Source organism: Plectrocnemia conspersa, unplaced genomic scaffold (assembly GCF_051122295.1).
Source record: "Plectrocnemia conspersa isolate PC_06_02 unplaced genomic scaffold, ASM5112229v1 ptg000012l, whole genome shotgun sequence".
Lineage (NCBI taxonomy): Eukaryota > Metazoa > Arthropoda > Insecta > Trichoptera > Polycentropodidae > Plectrocnemia > Plectrocnemia conspersa.
In genome coordinates, this window is record NW_028277176.1 from 28,923,232 (window position 1) to 28,948,621 (window position 25,390).

The 25,390-nt window shown below is 32.7% G+C and overlaps 1 long non-coding RNA gene and 10 other non-coding genes across 11 annotated transcripts in view; 3 read left to right on the forward strand and 8 right to left on the reverse strand.

Annotated features, from left to right (window-relative positions):
- LOC148228853 (uncharacterized) overlaps window positions 1-25,390 on the reverse strand; it is a 46,060-nt gene that overhangs the window by 6,301 nt on the left and 14,369 nt on the right. The window lies entirely within an intron of this gene.
- Window positions 4,154-4,224, reverse strand: TRNAG-GCC (transfer RNA glycine (anticodon GCC)). The gene has a single exon. It is a non-coding gene; the product is annotated as a tRNA-Gly (tRNA).
- LOC148228855 (5S ribosomal RNA) lies at window positions 10,068-10,186 on the reverse strand. Its single transcript, XR_015811809.1, has one exon. It is a non-coding gene; the product is annotated as a 5S ribosomal RNA (ribosomal RNA).
- On the reverse strand, window positions 10,259-10,377 carry LOC148228856 (5S ribosomal RNA). The gene has a single exon (XR_015811845.1). It is a non-coding gene; the product is annotated as a 5S ribosomal RNA (ribosomal RNA).
- Window positions 10,483-10,554, forward strand: TRNAQ-UUG (transfer RNA glutamine (anticodon UUG)). Its single transcript has one exon. It is a non-coding gene; the product is annotated as a tRNA-Gln (tRNA).
- Window positions 11,335-11,453, reverse strand: LOC148228858 (5S ribosomal RNA). Its single transcript, XR_015811808.1, has one exon. It is a non-coding gene; the product is annotated as a 5S ribosomal RNA (ribosomal RNA).
- Window positions 11,526-11,643, reverse strand: LOC148228859 (5S ribosomal RNA). The gene has a single exon (XR_015811796.1). It is a non-coding gene; the product is annotated as a 5S ribosomal RNA (ribosomal RNA).
- TRNAQ-UUG (transfer RNA glutamine (anticodon UUG)) lies at window positions 11,749-11,820 on the forward strand. Its single transcript has one exon. It is a non-coding gene; the product is annotated as a tRNA-Gln (tRNA).
- On the reverse strand, window positions 12,604-12,722 carry LOC148228861 (5S ribosomal RNA). Its single transcript, XR_015811802.1, has one exon. It is a non-coding gene; the product is annotated as a 5S ribosomal RNA (ribosomal RNA).
- LOC148228862 (5S ribosomal RNA) lies at window positions 13,029-13,147 on the reverse strand. The gene has a single exon (XR_015811843.1). It is a non-coding gene; the product is annotated as a 5S ribosomal RNA (ribosomal RNA).
- Window positions 13,320-13,438, forward strand: LOC148228863 (5S ribosomal RNA). The gene has a single exon (XR_015811831.1). It is a non-coding gene; the product is annotated as a 5S ribosomal RNA (ribosomal RNA).

Sequence of the window (25,390 nt, forward strand, 5' to 3'; positions counted from 1 at the left end):
GAAAGGAATCTATGAAATATGATCATATACCTATGGGTGTATTTTACTTATTGATCTTCCGCATTGACTACAAATGAAGTTTTTGTTAACAATTGAGCTTCCCATATCGGATAAACGGCTCAGACATAAATCAAAGCGAGCGGAGAAGTGGACCAAAAAAACTACTATACATCAACGATAATGTCCATTTTAGCGAATCGATCACGAAGAAGCTTTTAATGCGGTTTTTTATACGTGTGTAGAATGTTAGCTTTATAATATATTACATTGGCATCGATCATGATATTGTGACATATAATTGACAGTTACTAGCTTCTAAAAATATGTGCATGTTTTTGAATACTCGTCAAAAATAGAGCAATAAAACGGTTTGTTTCTAAAAGCGGGTAATTCGAATTTAACTGCCTCACTGTATAATAAACGAACCATCAACCAGCAGCAGTTAATAGGCAATGTCGTATATTACGACGTAACGATTACAAGGTGACCGTTAAACCTAGAGTTTACCTTCAGTCAGCAAATCCTAGGTACGGGGTAGTTAAGCACCCCTCAGGATACATATTTCAGAGCGTCTAATCGGAAAACTAGCAAACAATTTTCCCTACTAACATAAAATGCTCCTCAACGGTGGCCGGCTACCGACTCCTGTTTCCCACTCATGCGAAAAGTTCTGCTCTCATCCCCGTGGGATACTTCTGCGAGTCAGTCGGTAATGGCAAGAAAATCTAGTAATAGCGAAGGGACTGACCGATTTACACATTCGGTAATTAATCTTAATGGAATAAAGCCAGATCCTTTGTATCCTTTGCGTTAATGTTATACAGCTCCATTGCTAGTCGATGAACATCTGCTGTGATTTAATTTACAATTGGGGTTTCAGTATCTATTCTAAATCTTGAGATTCGAGTTTGATTAATAAACGAAAGAATGGAATTAAAAAATATTTTATGCATCATCCCGATGGGGTAATTAGCAAATATAATTGCTGAATAAAGATTGAATTAGAATTATTATTATTATGTTATAATGGATGTAAGTGGTTTTCTGAGAATTTCAATTAATTTTACGTTTGCGTTGTTTATATTATCCATTAAAAGTTTAAAATTTAATGCTGGTTGCGCTGATTGGTTTATAAAAGTTTGTTTATTAATGGAAATACAAACATACATATTTCTATAAATTAAATGAATACAAATGTTAAATAATGACGTGTTCTAAAAGTCAGTGTATGGTATTTAATATATATAAATATATATATATATATATATATATATATATATATATATATATATATATATATATATATATATATATATATATATATATATATATATATATATATATATATATATATACATATATATATATATAGAAAAAAGTTCCATACGAGCATTGAAGTGATATAAAAAGCGGTTCTAGAAAATTCTTTTCGTATTCCTTAAATTTAGAGCACGATCGTCGGGATATAAAGTGTACGAAAGATTTCACACCTGCCTATTGGTATGGGAGGCCGGCAGCTCCCACTGCAAGACATGAAGGCCGAAAGGCCGGAGAAATAGACAGATTCAAAACGTCAACCGCATGAACGGACTGTAAACTTGACTGTAGCGTTGACTGTAAACAGGAGCACGAGTAACGGCTAAAGTTCTAGTACACATGCGCGACTAATTCAATTCCCGATAAGCAATTCATGGCGCACGCGTATCGACTGCGTAAGACTAGCTCTATTGAATAGAGAGTTTGCTAGTTTTTGAATGAGTCTCTCTATATTTCGCCAGAGATTGTCCCAACATCTTCAAGAGTTTTCACATGTTTTTCGAATACACGCGATGTAAAAACAAAGTGTACTCTAAAAAATTGTGAAAACTCCTGAAGATGCTGGGACAATCTCCGGCGAAATATAGAGAGACTAATTCAAAAAATCAACGCGAGTAAAACACGTAAATAATTTTTTTTTTAATATATTATCCCGTAAAAAATATTAACTATTTAATAATATTAATAGTTACGTGCTGTAAATCGTTTTTTAAGGATCGAACATTTGTAACAATACGAAAAACGATCGATAATTTTTTTTTTTCAGTATGCTCCTATCCGTGGAGCAGTGAGGGCAATAATATTCAAACTAACGTGTTTTTAACATTAAAACCAATAATAATAGTGCGAATAAAAAATCCTTCCCTGCGCGATATAAAAACAAAGTGTACTCTAAAAAAATGTGAAAATTCCTGAAGATGCTGGGACAATCTCCGGCGAAATATAGAGAGACTCATTCAAAAAAACAACGCGAGTAAAACACGTAAATATTTGTTTTTTAAATATATTATCGCGTAAAAAATATAAACTATTTAATATATATATATATATATATATATATATATATATATATATATATATATATATATATATATATGTGGTTGAATGCGTTTTCGCGGAGAAATATTTGGTTAATATTTCTAGGAGTCGGATTACTCCGCGTACTTTTTTGATTCCGTGTGGAATCATGGTCCCTACGTTTCGGCCAGATTCGCCCAGCCATCCTCAGGGGAAAATTGAGAATATGAACATCCGGTGTGGGCAAAGCCCAGCATGTGGTTGTTCAGAATCAAAAAAGTACGCGGAGTAATCCGACTCCTAGAAATATTAACCATATATATATATATATATATATATATATATATATATATATATATATATATATATATATATATATATATATATATATATACATATATATATTTATATACATATATGGATTTTTCGCGAGTGTAATTATTTTTGAAATCTCGGTATTCATCGCGATTTTTGCTTAATTATATTCTAAATATATTTCCAGCCATGATCACGAATTATTCGCAACAGTTGCGAATAATTCGTGATCATGGCCGGAAAATCACGGCCGAAATATAGAATATAATTAAGCAAAAATCGCGATGAATACCGAGATATCAAAAAAATATATATATATATATATACATATATATTAAAAATAATATACACATGATTCAAAAATATTATAAAAAAATTAATTAGTCATTGGAACATTTCTTTTGCTGTATTCTATTTTTCGTTGTTTTAAATAAGTAAAAAATAATAGCACGATTTTGAAGTGCTTCGTTAAGAAGAAAAAATATTTTTAAACTTAAAAATAGCTGTTTATAGACATTGGCATGTTCATTTGAAAGCTTTCAACCTTGAGCAAAGGTGAGACTGCGAAAAGACGCCTCGTTGGAAAATTTGCAAGAAATTTCCCTGCATTCATGTTTGCCTTACGGAATGTCTGCGCTAATGCTAATTTGAAACGCCCGGAAAGCTTTGCCTTTGATTAATGACCCAGCACCCCTATTCTTCACCCCTAGCCTCCAAGCAAAGGTCACTTGCCGGCTGGAACTGAAATTTTCTATGTATGATTATGAGCAAAGTTTTGTAAGTACAAAAATAGACCCGGTGATTAATTACCATCAATCTTAACTATTCAATAATCCCTAGAGCGGAACTTGCCCCAGGCCAAAGTTTGTTGTGGATATTTGGTTGTTTACCGGCGCCCAGTTAAGAAGTTACCTCCGCCGTGTGTTTGATAAACCTCAAAGTGTTGTTAGTCAAACAACGGTCGAGATACAAATGATCGTTGTTCTAGTTCCAGTGGCGTTCGATTTGAACCTGCTTCAGTTTAATGCTAAAATGAAAGTATGATATAGAAGACTTTGAAATATTAAATTAATATCAGCATCCAAATACACTAATAATTAAGGCTTTTGATTTGCAATCTTTATTCAAGTATAAATGCAATTCAAACTTTAGCTTAATTACGGTTTAAACTACGTGCTAAAATATTTCGGTCAGACTATGCACTTGTAAAGAGTTACCTAGCATTAAGGCCAATGCTGTATATCTCGGTTATACAAAATTTCCGGATTACCTTTTTTAGCTTAAGCAGCATCTCAAATTACATTTTAGCTCTCCCGATATTTTTTTATTTACCAAAATTTAACACCAATACTATTAAAAAGTACAAAATATGAGGAACGCATTAGACACGACTGCCTGGCAGCGATCGGAGGTTAAAATATTTATATAAAAAAAGGTAATTGTATGTTAGTATTTAAAATTACATGCCACCCTAGTTTAATCTCAGATGCAAAAAAAGAAGAGATGCATCGGCCGGGAATCGAACCCGGGCCGCCCGCGTGGCAGGCGAGCATTCTACCACTGAACCACCGATGCTACATGTCTGTTACCAAAAATTTTCCATTAATCAATATAACATTTTAAATATTTATTATTGTATTTTAAAATACTATTTTTCATCTTCCTGAACAATTAAGAGACATTTGAATGTTTAAAAATAATATTAATTTAAACTATATTATCAAAGTTACTAAAAGGGAGAGTTAAAAGTTAACCGTTTGCTTCTAAGCTGAGGATATGGTTAGCGTTAACATCGATCCTACTCTAAAATTCTAGTAAAGTTTTGCCACGAATATCCTACCAAAGTTTTCATCTTTAAAAATATTATTCAGATATATTCTATTTCATCGCTTAAGAAAATGTCTTTTATGCGAACTTTTAATGATATTTATCTGCTAACAAGAAATTCGGCATATGATATTTTAAATCAATAAAATTCCTTTTCGCCAATTAAATACCAAACAATCAATGTATCGTATATACTGTTGTAATAATCAACATTCCAGTTTTGTTGATATTTGTTTATTTAAAAACAGTCATACGGTTCAGTGTATAAGTTTATCACAAAGTATCAATCTCCATCGTAGCAATTGTGTCAACACGTCTGCGGACGAAAATATATTATAATAGCTCGTTATGCAACATCACAATATGATTACCACACTATATAGAATATACATGCCTTCCCTGCTATTTCTTGTCGAAACTTTTCTATAATCAAAATTAATGATGTTGGAATATGTGTAAAAAGGAACAAGTTTGCTTCAGATGCTCGAGGTGACGAAACGGCTGCAATGGCGCGATAACGCCATTAGGTTTCATAGGAAAAAACTAGGAATTTCAAAGTAATAATGCCACAATTAATTAATATATAAATATGCATTTTTCCCCATAGATTTATTAAAATTAAATAAAAAACTGAATATTTTTTATTTTATGTTCTTTGATAGATTATGAATTAATACACTAATTTACCATAATGATCATATTTAGATTTTATTCTCTCTTTATTGTCTAAAAATTATAGTAGACAATCTGACAACTGACAATTTAAATCATTGTTTATGTCTTCAGCATAATTTAATTTTTATGAATATTTTAATAATTCGAAAATATTTTTGATGCAAAAACTCGTGTAAATGTAAAAATAAATAACGCAGATTTACAGCGCTTTTTTACAATTGTTTTATATAGAGTTTATTTATAAAGAATATGAGATTTTAGAATCAATAAAATTGTGCATTAGTGATAGAATTTTTACACTAACAAATAATTATTTGTTTTTATTTAATAATAATCATATAGGTGTAAAAATATAAATATTTTTAATAAAACTAAAAGCTATTTTTATTATATGAAAGTTGACAGGCGTGAGCCCAATGCGTTACAACGGGCAAATCTTTACCAACTGAGTAAGTCAATCAAACATAATGAATACTAACAAGTAAGTATTAACCACCAGACTGAAAGTTTGCGAATCGGTGACATCTATATTATTAATAATAAATTATTATATGCTTTACAATTTATAATCAATAGATGTCACTGCAGCTGGGGCCGGTTTTTTTAATAATTTTTATAAATAAAAATTCGAGTGCCGCTGCCGGAGCTCGAACCCGCAACCTCAGAGTTTCTAGTCTGAGACGTTATGGACTACGCTATTCTATCCTTAAATAAATAAATATGTAAGTAACTGTAATGTACATACATAAATTTATCAAAGTAATAAAAAAATCAAAACAATAAATTCCGTGCGATTAAAAACATGTTGAAAATTACAGTAGTGAACAATTAACTAAATACTATTCACTAGGGTGGTTTTTTTTACAGGTAGTGGTCCCAACATCTGGAGTGGGTACAGGGTATACCGAAAAATGTTTTTGTCCGGTAAAGGTTAATGAACAGTTTTACAGTGTTATTAAGTTGCTACAATGCTGCGCAGCTTACATGAAATAAAATTGAACACAAAAGAAAACGTGTTTTAAAAACTTCTCAGAAGTGTCTAATATTGCAATACAGTGCTCTTATCGGTAAATTAATTCATTGTTATTTATTAAAATTATGACCAGACAGGTTAACCTAATGCGTCACGATGGACAAAATATAAATTATATTACAATTTTAAAATACATACAAATATATACATATATACGTATACATATACGCACACATATAAGTAAAAACACGAAAACAAGATAAAAGAACAGACACAAATCACCTCAACAGGTGTGCATTATCCCACACGAATTGAACCAAAACCCTATATGTGCACGTGAAAATGTCAATATCTCGATGCACAGTATTGAGCAAACGTATGGCCTTTGCCAGAGAAGAGTTGGCAAGTGCTCCACTTCTAGACTTTACAGTTATGAACAGTGGACGCGATCGTGAACTATAACCACCTTCCAGAGCCCACATTTGGAGCTGCTCAAGCATCGAAGGGTTGTCCACAATGCCTTTGAGAAGTTTCTGGAAGCGTTTAATTATATAAAATGAGTATCCCAGCGCTCCCAAAATAAAATCACTGGGAAACAGGAACGGATAATAACCATATTCCTTCAAGTATAAATATACTTTTTCCAGCTTCAATTCTTTACATTGACTCGCTACGCCTGGAATCCAAATGATGGAGCTAGTTTCTAGTATGCTGCGGACAAAAGCATCATAAAGAGTGAGCAATACTAAAGTATTCCTGTAGTACAGACAATATTTGGGTTACACCTCTATAATTTACCTCGCAAATGAAGACACGTATATAAAATATACAATTGATACGATTATCATTAAATCTTTTTTATATATTTTAAATTATTTCATAAAATTTTGTAATAGCAAGTAATTTTCCTGACACTAGTTAAACTTTATTTTTCAAAAGTAAAACAATGATTGTCGCGGAAAGTCTTGACTTTATTTTCATTGTAATTTATCTCTTATCTTCAACCCGATCAATTTCCTATCGATACATGCGCCGTTTAATCTCATATTATTGCTCCTTCTGCCCTATACGCAACACATAACAAATTGTGTGCATGTTTTTTTCGAATTGGCCATTAAATCGCTCTACAGGGCCGTATCTACGGGCACGGCCGTCGCACACGCGCGCCAAACTAAACGACCGGGAGTCCAATTTTAAATTATGGCCCGACCTAGCGATCGTGATAAGTGTAACCCATTGAAGTTTATCCCGTTGAGAAAGACAACGGTCGCGGGTAATGGGCGACCTTTTAGAGAGGGCTCGTTAAGATTAAATGGATTCGAAAAAATCACCCCTCCGCGCGCCGGCCCTGGTCGTTCGGTTGTTTACGGTGCTTCGTTTTTAAATCGCGGCGTTTTATTAGCTCCGCCGCTTTTAATTTCCCACACCATCGCCTCACCTATCTATCTTGGCGGTGGTGGGCGAATTTATTTATTTTGGAAATTTTATACGCCAATTCGCAGTGTGCAAACAAATCGCAACGGGTGACGTTGATCGAGAGAGCCGTCGCACAGTGGGCCTAATCCCACAAACTTGCGAGTTACATACTGTTTTTTTTTTTTAATTTATTTAAATTAAAATAAAACTATCGTAACCTAACAGGTTATCCTAATGCGTCACGGTGGTCGAAAACAATATATATATTATTATTTCAAAACACAAAAAAATATAATAAAAATAATACATAAAAAAAAACATAAAAGAATAAGATTAAATGATAGAACCGGACCACCTCCTCGTAGATGACATAAAACGATGTGCAATGCCAGCGTATTAAGTCGGATAGCGACAACCATAAGAGATTCGACAAGTGTCCTAGCACTAACGGGTATCAAAAGAGGACGCGATAATGATAGGAATCTAAAACTGGTACCGCCGTATTTATGTTATTAATAAATTATATGTAAAGCAAAGAGCCTAGGTCGGACCCTAGAGGAACCCCCCGAAGGGCTGAAATATTATTTCAACAATCGACCGGCATGGGTTACAAATAAGGTTCTCAATTATTCGTAGTTTCCGACTATTTAAATATTAAATAAACATATTCGTATTTTTTGTCTCGGTTTTTAACGATATTAATTTATTTAATCAATTAGTGCTAAAAAGCAATTAATTACTTTTAAAATATTATTCAATTAAAAAATAATTATTAAACTTTTCGAATTAAATAAAATATGCTTTGCATAATGCTGTGAAACTTACTGATCAGTGAGGGCGTCAAAATGAAATTGATTATATTTTTTTTTATTACTAATTCAACAAAATTGATGAAACATTTTAAAATAAATAATTTTATCGAATTTATTGTATATACAATAGTAAATAATATTTGCAACGAATTTATATACAATAGCAAATAATTTTTGGAAAAATTTCACAAGGCCTCCCTGAAAATTGACCTTTTTTAAATTTAATTAAACAAAAAGTGTAGTGAACATTTTTTGATATATATTAATGTTTGTTGATCACCGAAATAAAAATCAGCTGTGATTGAATTAATTCAGCTAAGTTGATGGAATATTTAAAATACAAAATTTTAAAGAATTTATTGTATATAAAATAGCTTATAATGTTTGAAAGATTTTGATATAAATAAGGATTGTTAAACGATTATAAATGGTGGGCCTCTCCAACATTTTGTTTCGTTCAACGAATTCTGCGAATTTCTGCCATAGTAGATACGGCCGATAAACATTATATTCACAAATGTTTCTCGATGACGTAAAAACATTTTTTTTATTGAGAAGAAGCGTCTAACTGGCTCGCATTTTGAAACAAAATAAATACGCATAAATGACCATCGATTTTGGAGCGGCTCTAGTCACAAATTCTTTCATTCTATGATTTTTTAAATAGTATAAATGAATATTCGATCAGTTATATAAATATTCATACAGACAAAAATCGGGCAAATTATTCAAATCATTTAATATTCGAATGGAAACATTGACAAACTTTGCTAAAGGCTATCTCAAAATCTATATATACGACGTCTACTTGAACCAAATCGAGAGATTTTGTCACCGTTTTTTGTGAAAGACCAAAGGTTAGTAACAGTGAAACGGGCGGGACGAAGCCCATGCTATTAGTCCAACTAATTCATTATTTGACAATGACTTTTAACATACATATACAGACGAAGAAGACTGAAGAAAAGGAACACAACAAGGATGTTAAAATAATAAATAATATAAAGATTGTATTTATTCCTAATTTTATTCATTTATTTCTTTTTGATTTATCAAAAATTTATAAGGCAAAAACTATCAAACAGTGAGCTCCGGAGTTCTAAAATTGTATATTAATCGAAGAACTTTCCATTATAAAATGTAATGTGATAAAAAATCACAACCGAATCACTAAAATGTGTTATTAAAATTAAAAATGCATCTTGTAAGAGATTATTTGTACATTTTGCAAAAAAAATGCTTTTTTGAATAATGTAATAATTGGTATCCTCTCAATATTTAAGAAAACGAAATTTTGTTTGTTTACAATTAGATGATATGCACGCAGAAACTATATAATATCTGTTCTGAATATGCACGTGATGCATCTGCTCTTGTGTATTTGCGGCGTTTTGTAATATGAGGCAGAAGTGCAAAAGGTCTTTAGTCAGTTTAATGTGAGCCATCAATGCTCTGAACATTGGTAGGTTTTTATACAAAATGTTTTGACATTTGTTATTTTTCCAGTAGTTGTGATATTTTTGCCTTGTTGGTTTTAATATTTTTTATCTTAAGGAAGCTCGTAGATAAAAGAAATTTTAAAAATGGGGGAGATTGACATTTTTTCATATGTACAAGGTCTTCAACTGATATTTGCCTTTCAAACATACCTTGTTAGAGTATTATCAGATCGTAGCATGGCGTTATTCTTAGAATAAAAATAATAAAAATAGTGAGGCCAACGACACCCGGTGTTCCCAAGCGGTCACCCATCCAAGTACTAACCAGGCCCAATGCTGCTTAACTGCGGTGATCGGACGAGAACCGGTGCTTTCAGCATGGTATGGTCGTTGGCAAGTTAGATGCTTTTCAGCTCGATCGCAATACAAAATATTTGATTAATACAAATTGAATAAAAAATAGTAGGAGCCAACGACACCCAGCGTTCCCAAGCGGTCACCCATCCAAGTACTAAGCAGGCCCAATGCTGCTTAACTGCGGTGATCGAACGAGAACCGGTGCTTTCAGCATGGTATGGCCGTTGACGAATGAGCTGCTTTTCACCTCGATTGCAACAGTTTATTTTGTAAGAAAACAATATATTTGCACCTAGCAAAAATTCACGCCAAGAGAAAGCAAAACTATCATATCGGTTCCATGGTGTAATGGTTAGCACTCTGGACTTTGAATCCAGCGATCCGAGTTCAAATCTCGGTGGAACCTATCAGTTTTTTTTTGTAACCCGGTGTTTGTATGCTGTCACCCATCCAAACACGACAAGGCCCAATGCTGCTTAACCTTTGCCTTACTGTGATGTACACCGAGTATACATATCAACTATTTGAATATCTTTTTTTGAAATACATATTGACAAAACTCATATGTTTGAACATATGAGCGTTGCCAGACGGGGTTTTTGTTTCGCACGGAAATGACGTTTGCGTACTTGATTTTTTAGTATATTTTTTCTTTATTGCTACATATTATCAAACCCTTGTTATAATAATAAACAGTTAACTGCGGAATTTAGTTTTAAAAATCCCTTACTTATGGGTTCTTACTGTAATTTAGAGGTTTTTCTAGTAACTAGTATTTCTTTTAATTATACACAAGAATAGCCGTCAACTGCACCTAAAATCAAGCTTTGAATTAACGTTAATACACGTTCAATGCAGTTCACAGGTTAAAAGTAATGTTTGAAATAAATTTTTAAATAATCAAATATATAACAGACAGAATATTCGGAAGATACAGATTTAGACGTGACGTCTAATGAAGAAATCATAGATATTGCTATCTGGTTCTGAATGTAATTCATAACAACCAAAATCCTCAAAACAGGTTTCCGTCCAGATGTACATATATCGGGAAATGAATGATTTCGGAGTATTCTGGATGTGTAGACACCCGAGAATAACATTTTAATATTAAAGATATTTCGCATTTAATCTCCAGGTAAAATATTTTTGACAAAAGCAATCAAAAAATACAAAAATATTATGGGGCCAACGACACCCGGTGTTCCCAAGTGGTCACCCATCCAAGTACTGACCGGGCCCAATGCTGCTTAACTGCGGTGATCGGACGAGAACCGGTGCTTTCAGCATGGTATGGTCGTTGGCAAGTTAAATGCTTTTCAGCTCGATCGCAATACAAAATCTTTGATTAATACAAATTGAATAAAAAAAAGTAGGAGACAACGACACCCAGTGTTCCCAAGCGGTCACCCATCCAAGTACAACCAGGCACAATGCTGCTTAACTGCGGTGATCGAACGAGAACCGGTGCTTTCAGCATGGTATGGCCGTTGACGAATGAGCTGCTTTTCACCTCGATTGCAACAGTTTATTTTGTAAGAAAACAATATATTTGCACCTAGCAAAAATTCACGCCAAGAGAAAGCAAAACTATCATATCGGTTCCATGGTGTAATGGTTAGCACTCTGGACTTTGAATCCAGCGATCCGAGTTCAAATCTCGGTGGAACCTATAAGTTTTTTTTGTAACCCGGTGTTTGTATGCTGTCACCCATCCAAACACGACAAGGCCCAATGCTGCTTAACCTTTGCCTTACTGTGATGTACACCGAGTATACACATCAACTATTTGAATATCTTATATTTGAAATACATATTGACAAACTGATATGTTTGAACATATGAGCGTTGCCAGTCGGGGTTTTTGTCTCGCACGGAAATGACGTTTGCGTACTTGATTTTTTAGTATATTTTTTCTTTATTGCTACATATTATCAAACCCTTGTTATAATAATAAACAGTTAACTGCGGAATTTAGTTTTAAAAACCCCTTACTTATGGGTTCTTACTGTAATTTAGAGGTTTTTCTAGTAACTAGTATTTCTTTTAATTTTACACAAGAATAGCCGTCAACTGCACCTAAATCAAGCTTTGAATTGACGTTAATACACGTTCAATGCAGTTCACAGGTTAAAAGTAATGTTTGAAATAAATTTTTAAATAATCAAATATATAACAGACAGAATATTCGGATGATGCAGATTTAGACGTGATGTCTAATGAAGAAATCATAGATACTGCTGTCTGGTTTTGAATGTATTTCACGTCAACCAACATCCTCAAAACGGGTTTCCGTCCAGATGTACATATATCGGGAAATGAATGATTTCTGAGTATTATGGATTTCGAGTGCCGTGTATTTATATTTTAATTTATAATGTTATTATTAAAGATATTTCGCATTTAGTCTCCAGGTAAAATATTTTTGACAAAAACAATCAAAAAAAAATTATGGGGCCAACGACACCCGGTGTTCCCAAGCGGTCACCCATCCAAGTACTATCCAGGCCCAATGCTGCTTAACTTCGGTGATCGGACGAGAACCGGTGCATTCAGCATGGTATGGTCGTTGGCGAAAGCACATCCTTACAACTAAATCATTATATCCGTGGTTTCCAACTATACTCTATTTATAATACTGTCAATTCCAAAACTATCCATTTCATCGTTATTCATAATTGAGGAAGAGATCGTAAGTTTGAGTTTACGCCCATACTACTAGCTCTAAACAAAGTACACGATACGGATATACGTTCGATACCTTTACTCCTGATCGATAAATATAGTAATAATTTTAATTTCAATAAATTTGTTAAAAAAATATAAACAGGAGATAAAATATTTTCAACAAAAGCAGGTAAAAAAACAAAAAAAATGGGGGGCCAACGACACCCGGTGTTCCCAAGCGGTCACCCATCCAAGTACTGACCAGGCCCAATGCTGCTTAACTTCGGTGATCGGACGAGAACCGGTGCTTTCAGCATGGTATGGTCGTTGGCGAGTTTGCTACAAAGCATTGTGTTCATAATACCGAATTTTCTGATTAATAAATAAGATTGTGGAATAAAACAAGTAAAGTTACAAACTGTATAAGATGTTTTTTACTTATTTTAACATCTGTTTTTATTGAAGAAGAGTTTAATACTGGTTTAATTAAAAGGTTCAGCGATCGTCAACGACCATACCATGCTGAATGCACCGGTTCTCGTCCGATCACCGAAGTTAAGCAGCATTGGGCCTGGTCAGTACTTGGATGGGTGACCGCTTGGGAACACCGGGTGTCGTTGGCCTCCACAGCTTTTTTTATTTATTTAAAGTGCTATATTTTATTTATAATGCACTTTTTTGTCATCAATACGGACATACTGCGCCATATTAAGGTTTATACTATTCACAACTATATTTTTTCGTTTATTAAAATCTTATTTTAAAATGGCTTCTATTCCTATCATAACACTTGAAAATAAAATTTTGTCTATACATTATATTTTTACACGTTTTGTATTGTGGTTTGCCGAGTATCCCAGAGTCATCGTGACAGTGATGCTTTTGCTCAAAAAATCACGAATTTAGTAGTAAAATGTGCACCAGTGCATTATCGTGGTGCAAAATTAAAAAAATATTCGTCCATAATTCTGCTCGTTTTATTGCCTCGCGAAATCACAAGTAGTATAAAATTGCAAATTACGACATAGTGGTAAAAATTTGTAGTAAACTATATACCATTATAATCAAAGAAACGAGTGCTTTTTTGGTTATTACTTTTCAGTGCCCTTTCAGATAAAGCATTCATTACCGGTTTTCGGTAAACCAGTCTTACCAGTAAAATAATACTAATTTTTCGGTAAATTCTAAAATCACATTTTAGCGTAATTTTATTTCGAAGCCACGATGTTTGCAGCAGACAAAATCGGACGGTATTGCGTTACCAAAAAAATAATGAAATTCTCTCTTGTTTCGTAAAAAAAACGCAGACATTTTGAGTCTGACAGTATAGCTACATAGTAAAATCACATGTCCTGCTTAGCCTTAATATATTCCTAACAAATAAGAGACATATAATCTCATATTTTTTGACAGATAATTCATATTTTACAAATTACTTGTCCCATTATTGGGCATTACTAAATGTGAGTTCAGTTATATTATATTAAACTAAACTTGTCTCAAGTAAAAAAAGTGTAACCTGATTTAACCAAGATAATAGAGTACGCTCGGGATAAGGATTCCGGTTTGTTATTGTGTGGCTCAAAACAATTTCGCTCAGAATATTTAATTTTTTTATTTTAAAAGAAAATATATGTTTATTTAACATACATAGATCTGAGCTAAGTTGGAAATTTCAACGGACAATTAAAAATATATTATATAATCGAAGAAAACAGACATTGATGTCATTAATTAAATATTTGCAAAATCTTTTACTAGTCAAAAAAAGAATGAAGTCTTTATTCTTCAAAAGCAAAAAGATATAAAATGGGGAAAGAAATTATTCGCAGATTGTTTAATGGCTCGACGACTCTATTAAATCATTAGAATCCATTGAATAAATTAAAAAATTATCATTGGCGCAACGATAAGAATAATAACTTTTTTAAGCCTTACAGAGAATAGTGTAAAAAAACCAACAACGTACAACGTACAACGTACGATTAATGGAAAAATAATTAAAATATTTTAATCCACGGGTAAGAGAACGAATAAATTACAGTGTATATTTGAAGCCTTGGTATCAATTAGCCCAGATATGCCCAAGAAATTTTGTTCACTTAAAATTTCATTTATAAATAAAAAAACAGTGGCACGAGCTTAGTGACCTACCCATGGGACAGTGGGCACATCTGGGTTAAACCAATATCAACACAAAATTATTTAAAAGAAATCACTAGAGAAGATCGAACTTCTGTGCCACACTGCACTTTAATGACGAATACCAGCGTTGACGAATCAGCGACTGTCCTTAAAAGAGAAAGCGAAACAACGAAGTACACGCTACATCGCCTCTCCCTCTCATATACATGTACATGCACACAATAACAAACCGGCATCTTCATCCCGAGCGTACTCTACTTCAATAAAGAGAAACATCGAGGGAAATATTTATTGCAAACAAATACAAACATTTGGTGGGAAAATATGTCCTTATGGTACATTAAACAATTTGTTTGTCTGTTTAATGCCAGGTGGGTTAGTTGCCATTATCAGCAATTTACTTCACAACTGAAGATATTATTTTAGCCTTTACTTTATAAGAATTCCTTTTTCTTCAAGCGTTTCCTGTATCGGACATTTGTTAAATCCTTCGCAAGCTGATTCAGAAGGTCCATCAGTCTTTCTTTATATTTTATGTTTGACTTGTACATCTATTTTTTTACCATATTTAGTTCCCAATGGATGTATGAATTTGGAATAAGCCATAGAGCACCCAATATCATCCTTAGTATTTTATTTTGGTATCTTTGAATTTTATCTATATTAGAGTTCCTTGCTGAGCCCCATATTTGTATCTAGGAATTGCAATAATACCGTGAGAAAAAATAGTTAATACCGCTATTATCTCTATTAACATTATTATTAATATGTTAATTAATTTGTAATTAAAAAGACCGAAAAATAGATTCCATTCATTTATGCTTTATTGCTAAGTTTATGCTGTAATATATTATCGAATGTTGATACATGTTTGCGAATTTTGCAAAAAAAATCTAAAGATTCAAGAGTGGGAACATTTATTTAAAAGATATTGTATGAATATGTAATAGCTTAACAAGCAGGTAAAATTTTGATAAAAAAAAATATGTAAAAAGTAATACTAGAAGAAAAATTCTGTAAAAGTATTTAAATAAAAAGACGACTTTATAACTATACTTTAAAAAGCAATAATAATTATAAGCGTCTTAATACTACACAACACTTTGTGACTACAAATGAATTTATAGCACTATTATGAATAGACACTAAAATAATAATGTCTATATATTATATATAATCGTATCTATACATTTGATACGGAGCCTGATTTCCGCCAGAGAGCACAAATATCGAATCACCATACACGCCTAACTATGAAAAAAATTATTCATGCACGAGTTTCTTGATTATCGGGAGCCAAATCAGCAGAAATGCTGATTCCTCTCTCCGTGAGAAATTCTCTCAGTGCGCCATTCGGCATGGATTACCAACATAACGAACCTGGATTGTCTATGCTAAATTTCGCACGTACAGACACATCCACGTGTGGTCGGAATTATAAAATATTTATGCATTATAACTCTTGGAATCGAGAAAATCATCTATATTCGCCAAGCAAAATAAATTTATTTGCACAAGCTCCAATTTGTCCGTTCCATCAATTTGCATTCGAACGGAACGTGTTTACGTTTTCTCCCTCGGTGACAAATTGAACAAGGGCTGATAAAATTGGACAAGAGTCCCCTGGCTGCGGACAAGTCATGCGTGAGGGTGAACTGATATGGAAACACCGTATTGTCCAATCCTTATCGTACAGTATACGCACTGTAGTATATATAAGGGGCTAATGGTCCGTCGCCGGCTTTTGCTAATCAGCTCCGGCGAAATTCGAAAGCTTCGGCAATTTAAAGCCAACGACACTATTTTCGACTCTTGTCGCATGTCATTGTGCTGGCACTATTGCCAAAGCTATCTACGTACCGCCATTGCCCACCGTGGTACTTGGTTATATTGAAAAGTTGCCACTGAAAGGACTCCGTTTTCAATTAGGACTCACTTCGCTTGATGCGTTTCAATGGAGCAGTTAAATTAAAATCTAAATTGCTTTTATTCAATTTTATTTCTGCAACTCAAAATACCGACAAAAATCAATTGTGTTTACGATATTTTTAATCTCATTATTCAAAGAATTATTGTATCATAAACTATGCCTTACATTTTACCGAGCATAGTAAAGACACTGTATACTGATTTTATGTATTTAAAACATTCTAGTTCTATACCTTACTTTCAAATTTTAAAATAAAGATGCCCCAAAACCCAGATGCAAGATCAATTTTATATTAAATTTATAGCTTTCAGCTTGAATTAAAAATAAACTTTTAATCATGTGTTTAATAATTTTCTATAATAAATATATAGTAGATGAAATGTTGTGCGAATAATATTAATATGCACATTTACAAACAGCGTCGACTGATTAAATATGTATCATATAAATTTCCATCATTCATTTATAAATGTACATATTCCAAAAAGTTTGTAAATATGTATACAGATTGATGAACATTGATTTTTGATACCGGCTATTTTTATTTCTATACATGATCATAAAAAAAGTATAAAATTTTTTTTTTTTTAATATTTTCAATAATTGTGCAGTGCAAATCGAACTATAACAGTAAAATTAAAAATACACCAAAGCCTCGTATAATATTTTTTTTATACAACACGGTTTTGAATTGAGGTATATTTTTGTACAACACGTTTTATATAACACGGTTTCAGAAAAAAAAACAATTAAAAATTAATTAACATGTTTGATTTATACGCAAATGGATCGCGCTATGACAAGATGAGAATTTAACAGTTAGAGTACGCTCGGGATAAGGATTCCGGTTTGTTATTGTGTGCGTGAGCTGTGTGGCTCAAAACAATTTTGCTCAGAATATTTAATTTTTTTATTTTAAACGAAAATATATGTTTACTTAACATACATAGATCTGAGCTAAGTTGGAAATTTCAACGGACAATTAAAAATATATTATATAATCGAAGAAACCAGACATTGATATCATTAATTAAATATTTGCAAAATTCAAAATCTTTCACTAGTCAAAAAAATAATGAAGTCTTTAGCTATTCTTTAAAAGCAAAAAGATATAAAATGGGGAAAGAAATTATTCGCAGATTGTTTAATGGCTCGACGACTCTATTAAATCATTAGAATCCATTGAATAAATTAAAATATTATCATTGGCGCAACGATAAGAATAATAACATTTTTAAGCCTTACAGAGAATAGTGTAAAAAAACCAACAACGTACAGATTAATGGAAAAATAATTTAAATATTTTAATCCACGGGTAAGAGAACGAATAACTTACAGTGTATATTTGAAGCCTTGATATCAATTAACCCAGATATGCCCAAGAAATTTTATTCTCTTAAAATTTCATTTATAAATAAAAACAGTGGCACGAGTTTAGTGACCTACCCATGGGACAGTGGGCATATCTGGGTTAAACCAATATCAACACAAAATTATTTAAAATAAATCACAAGAGAAGATCGAACTTCTGTGCCACACTGCACTTTAATGACGAATAAAAGAGAAAGCGAGACAACGAAGTACACGCTACATCGCTTCTCCCTCTCATATACATGTACACGCACACAATAACAAACCGGCATCCTTATCCCGAGCGTACTTCTACACAAACTTAGAAAAAAAATTATATTCGGAATTGTATCGATATGGCATCCATTAAAAAAATAAGTCAATCGACTTTAAATTTTTGCTGGAAAAAGCTGTGGTTAGAAGAAGTCCTTGGAGAAAATGTTGTATCACCAATAGAAGATGAATACCAAAGAATAATTAACATTTATCGTGGTATTAGTGGAGAAGGATTTCAAGATATGGATATTCAAGATATCGGAGAAATATTGGAAGATCGTACGTTGAACAAAATTTAATTAGAAGAATAAATGTTAGATGAAACTACCATTGTTAATGACGCAGAAAGCAGTTGCAGCGAAGTTGCTAAATGTTTCAAATTAAAAACAATAAATGACGGCTTGAAATTGGCTAATAAATTAGAACATTTTTTAATACAAAATGATCCTATAATGGAAAGAAGTATGGAGTTCAAGAGTGGATTACAGCAGATCTCGGCCCCTTATAACGAAATACGTAAAGATTTATATGCCAAAAGTAGACAATCGTTATTACAGATTTTTTAAAGGTCAAATCCAAAAATACTCCAGAGTCTTCTGATGATGAAAACTTACAACTGATCTCGAAAAAGAGTCGAACGTATAGATTTTTAAGTGATAGCGATGATAAATGAATGATCTATTATATATTACATATTAAAAAAATCGATAAATATGAAAATGTATATTTTTTTTATTGTTTATTTAAGAAATAAAGGGTATTAACTAATTTAGATTTTTTTCTCGGAACGCAAACCCTATTTTTGTATGAACTTTAAACCTCGTATAACGCGGCGTTTTTGTGGAACCATATGACCATGCTATACGAGGCCTGGGTGTAGAGCTATTTTTGCTGGTTTTTTTTAATACATTGTAGCCAAGAAATATTTTCAGTTTTTATTAATTAAAATTCTGAAATATAAATTTCAGTGATACTTAATTAAATTCTGAATTTCATCTCGCAGTATACAATATTTGAATATAAATTTTATAAACGTTCAGTTGAAATTAAATCGTTACACGGCACTTCTTTGATCATTCAATAAGCGAAAATATTTTCAGCGCCTTTACAAACAAAATCACAAAACGCAAATTCCAACACTAAAATAGAAGACCACCAAAGAGTTTTCTTCCCCGGTAAGCCAAGGAACACTGAATCGTTTGATATTATCGTTTGTAACGTTATTCCAGCTTAAGGAGCAATTATCGTGTTAAAATATAATTAAATACCTCGGCAGCACGCGTCGGTCGGCGCTTTCCCGTTATGATTTTAACCATTTTTCGCCCATATCGAATTTCGCGCGTGAAACGGGAAGACCCGCGGGCGCCGCTCATTCGTTGAAAAGCCCCGGAAAATTCGGATTACCTGCGTGAAAATTTTAGCCAGAGGGCCCGAAGGGGGAGGTAATTGAGTTTCCTTTCCTGGGCACCATTTGCCGGAGAAGCAGTAACCCGTTCGGAGACCATGCGGAGCAAAAAGCGCGAGACGACAGATGGACGGGAAATTTCAAAGGGAAGTAGACGGGACAAATTGCTCTCAATTATGTATTAGGTAGTATACTGCCTGCACGTGATGAAAGTAGATCATTTTGATTCGGTCGTGCGAGATAAAACTGCGAGACCTTTCAAACGGATAGCGAAAATAAAAATTGAGTCAAGATGTATTGCTAGGAATCAACAGATATTTTGTTTTTCACTTATTCGTTATAAATTAGTAAAGGGACACATTTTAAACACCATTGAGATAAACTCGCTGATAATCGCTTAGGGCTCATTCAAACTTCAATATTTGTATAAATATTCAGTAGTTCTATAATAACAATATTTACTTTCTAAAACAATATGCAGCAGTTTGTCTACAATTTAGTGTGTATTTGAATTTCTATCACTACTGAATTGAATGGTAAATGAAATTTCTGCCATTACTGTTTCAAAACATTTACGAGAGCTTATTATTATTCATTTATTTCGAATTATTATATGATATATGATATTTTCCGACTCACTCACTAGTTAAAAAATACATTATGCATGCATTTATCTAGTGAAAGTATACACGAAATATAGTATTCTAAGCTTTAACTAATACTCATAGTTAGTCGTTGTATACTTTATCCAAATTTAACACTTTTGTTCAACTCTACAGTTTTAGAGCAAATCGCTAAAATATAAAAATATAAATACGCAAAATACAAATGTATCCAAGATATTAAAAAATATTTATTTATTCATTTATTCAAAAATGAATGTAATTTCTGATGTTGAGGTAAACTTAGGTTCCTGTAGCGTGGCAAGATACAGGGACACGTCATTTGGGGAGGGCAGGTGGGAGCATTTGCCTCGCCCCTTTCGAATTAGCCAAAACTGGATGTCATTTGATAAAATACTATGAATCTTAATAAAATCCAAATATTAAAAAAAAAACACTATAACCAACGTTTGCTCCCCCCCTCCTCCGAAAAAGCAAGAATGATGTTCCTGATTCTAAACTAGAAATTCTCAGGGTATCCCTCCAAGAAAATCTAAGGAAAAACAGTTTTTAAAATATATAATTTCAGTGAAACCATATCAAAATACATTTTCACTGGTAGATATATATAGTTTTACCAGTGAAGATATGTTTTATCTGACAAATTCTATTGTTACAATTGAAGTCCAAATACATTTTCACCAGTAGATATATATTTTTACTAGCGAAAATATAATAATAGGCGCTAGTGAAATTATTTGCAACTCAATTTGACAGTCGCGAAACGTCCATTTTTTGTTCAAACCCACACCTAACCTAATTATAATTATAGAACTTTCATTAAAATATTTCTCTCAGAGTAAAATAATCAAAATAATCTCGCATATTGTTCCATAATTATTATATTTTTAAAACACTATGTTTTAAAAATATAATAATTATCCTTACTGATTTTACTGCGAACTTCTTATATAAGAGTATTGGTCAAAATTAGGGATTCCAATCCCGGGATCCCGAATCCCGGGATCCCGGGATCCCGAACGATTTTCAATACCCGATGAGTCCCGGGATTACAAAACATAATCCCGAATTTTTCGGATTGGTTGATTTATCAAGCACAATCGAATTATTATTGACAACATCGTTATATTTCGTGTACAAACTTGCGCGAGTTGCACGTGTCATCTGTGAATCTTTGAGGCTGTGAGTCTGAACTTGCTTTTTCAGCAGCAGGCTGTTTAGGAATCAAAATCAGATCAAGGCTAAATGGTAAAACACTTGATGCTTTGATGTTACTTCGTGAGTTTTATTCAAAATAATGTTTTCAATTAATTGTGTCTATGAATGTACATACCTATGTGCATACATTGTCAAAAGTTAATTTCTTTCTTCTCAAATAAATATATAAGACCTTCCCTTTTTTATTTTTATTACATTATTTTCTATTTTAAGTCCAAGACTAAAATTATACGTACTTTATACATTGTACGTTATAAAAAACAGATGTAAAAATATATTGTATTATTTATTTTAAATTATTTTTATCGATAAAATAACATGAAAATAATCCCGGGACTGGTCCCGGGATCCCGGGATCGACTAATTGCAATACCGAAATCCCGGGATCAAAATTTTGGCCCGGGATTGGAATCCCTAGTCAAAATATATTCAATCAAATTTTGGTCAATAGGTGGGCGCAAAATCACTTCTCAGAAATCAATAATTCACGTCAAAAGCAATAAAATCGTGTCGGCAACGTTATATTTTTTTGCATATTGCCTCATATTACACTATGTTTTAAAAATATGATAGCTGTCCCTACCGATATTACTACGTACTTCTGATATGAGTATGGGTCAAAGTATATTTAAACCGAATTTTTGGCAATAGGTGGGGGCAAAAACAATTTTCACTTCTCAGAAGGTAAAAATTTACGTCAAAAGCACTAAAATCAGCAGTGGGAACGCTTCCCACTCGTACGTAAATACATATTTGTGTTTTATGTTGTTTTTACAAATTAAAAATTTCAATATGTTGCACTATTTATACCAACAAATAGTTCATGAATTGTAAATCTCAGTATAGTGAAGCTCACGATACTTAAGAAAAAATTTCGTTATACTGAAATGTAAGGAAGGCGATATATTTTTATTTTATTTTTAATTACCATATTAATACAGCATCAAAATAACCTCTTACAAGAGATTGGCAGGCATTCATTTTTTAGGATACTGTAATGAACACAATAAAATTTGATAACAAAATGTTTTATAAAAAAAGTTTGAGAGTCGGCAAAACACATTGAATGTCGCTTGTGAACACATTTGACACACGCCAAGTCAAGGACGAACTGATTTGGTGAATATTTCGTTATACTGAGATCAGCCTTCGTTACAATGAAAACATTTTGTATGAAATTGAAGATTCATTACACTGGAAATTTCGTTATTTCGGTATTCGTTACAAAGAGATTTCACTGTAGTTGGATAAATACGAATCGAAAAACAAATAGTCGTAAAATTGCTGAATATATTCGGTATTAAAATATCAAGTCAAAGAAGCACTACCGTTAACTCTCAATAATTACCGTTTCGTTAACAAACATAAAAAAATTTAAATAATATCAATTTCACTTAATTTATTAAATAGAAAACAACCGTTTTCCTTAACAAAGACTAAATATTTTCACGCATACCCTTCGTTTAATTAATATTACTCGTGCTCTATTTTTTTATTTTATATACCCAGAATGGATGCGATCTAGTGGAGAAGCACGTAGCAGAAAAAGGGTTGACCGCACAGAGGCGTATAGAATATTTTCCACATTTTTTCATACTAGGGGTAGTGTCAAGTGGCATCCATTTAGGCTCGCATAGTATAACAGTGGCAAAAGGGTGGGCGCCTGAGGATCCCAGCTGCATACATAACATTCGAATCACTAGGAAGATATTGGAGTGTCACGTCACACGCAGCCGATCGCAAACTTAGTCGGAGTAAACATATTTTATCTGAGGGTACACTTTTCCTGGAGGCCAGGATCGATACTGCCATAGAAAGCGTTCGTTATCGCCTCCAGGGCGTTAAATTTGAATACGGAAATAGAATTATGCGAACCGAATATGAAGTTACAATCGTTTAAAACGAACATTTTTTTTTAGAAAAAAATTGCACCACGTACTGAATTCCAAATGGGTTTTTTTTTAGGACAAAGTGGACGCGGTGACGGGTCACGCGTCTGGAATCAGATTTTCATTTCGCTTTTTTAGAGAGAGAGCGAAGATAACTGTGCCACTTGGAATTTGCGTGCTATCGGAAAAATGGAATCGGAATTGGGATGAAGCACTCGAAGCTCTTTGGTGAGAAAAAAATGCGTATGGTCGGAAAGCTTATGATAATTCACCCATAATGAGATTATATTTGCCGATGAGAAAAATTCGCGCATCGTGTGGTTTTTTAAATCTGAGAAAATTGAAAATTTGCCAAATACATAATTTAATTAACATGAATTTACAGCGAATATTTATTTTGTAAATATGCGCGAGTATAGATCGCAAATTGAATTATTTATATAAGTAATATTTAACTGCTTAATTTCGCTATATTCAGATTACGTCGAGCTATGAAACATACACCATTATCATTGGACATTCAATGGAAGACTTGCGAACTCGACTAAACTTACAGATGAGAAGCCAGAAACCATGAGATTATTCAGAGCTAAATACCTAGTTTGTGTCAGTGGTTAGAAACAGGAACGATTTTTATATTAAAGTTAAAAAGAAGGGTTAAAATTTAGTGTTTAAAGTTGAAGCGTTTAAAAATAAAACGTTTCACATTATAGTTACAAACTGTTTACTGGAATTTAATGTTATCTGTTTCGTTTTTAAAAATATCGTTGGAATCTTTCAAGAGCAGCGAAGAATGTGGAATGGAAAGATCGTTGAATTCGAGAGAGGAGAAAAACGATTAATCGAATAGTTGGCAACTTCTGTTAAAGGGCCAATAAAGCTATCGGAACAAAGTTCATACGAAACACAATTTAAAGTTTGAACAACCTCCCTCGAATCGATTGCTTGTAATTATCACTCGAAACTTTTCCATCTTAAATAATAGAAGAGACGAGAGGATTTGCAGTTCTATTCTCAACAACAAAGTACCCAATTTTGTCTATCAATCCTGACTTGTATTGGATAAACTGAATCTTTATAAAGTAATACAACAAAATTAATTTTGAAATATATTATTTTTCTCATAACCATCAGGGTCTAACCTACGTCTAACTAGCTGCGAAGTCACACCCCTCAGGATTAGAATCCCAAAAAAAATGATATTTCAGAATGATTTTTATCAATCGCATTACATATAAGTCTATAGCTAGAAGGTAAAAGTTAATCTCGAATTTTCCAATAATCTTAACAATCCCACTCTCTCGATATACCTTACGTGTTATAAAATGTTGTTGTACTTCTAAGGAAACAATAGCAATGCATTATCGACGTTCAAGTTTTCATCGAAATATATATAATGTTAAATTGCATCCCTTGTACGTTGGTATGTTACACGTCTTAGGCTTCTAAATCGATCACAAAACACACATGGGAACCATTCATCGTTACAGCATATACATAGTTTGTATACACAATAATAGCAACATATTATATTATTTAATGAAAATATTATTATCTCGTATTTCCGCAAGGCGAGATATTTAACGACGCCGTAAATATTTTTTACGTTCCCCTTAAGAAATTAAACACGCGTATATGTGTATCACTTTATTATTTTTCCCGTCGTTAAAATCCTAATTCAGGGTCCTCTAATTAAATAATAACCCACATCGGGGTCAAATGTGTTCCGAAGGAAGTTA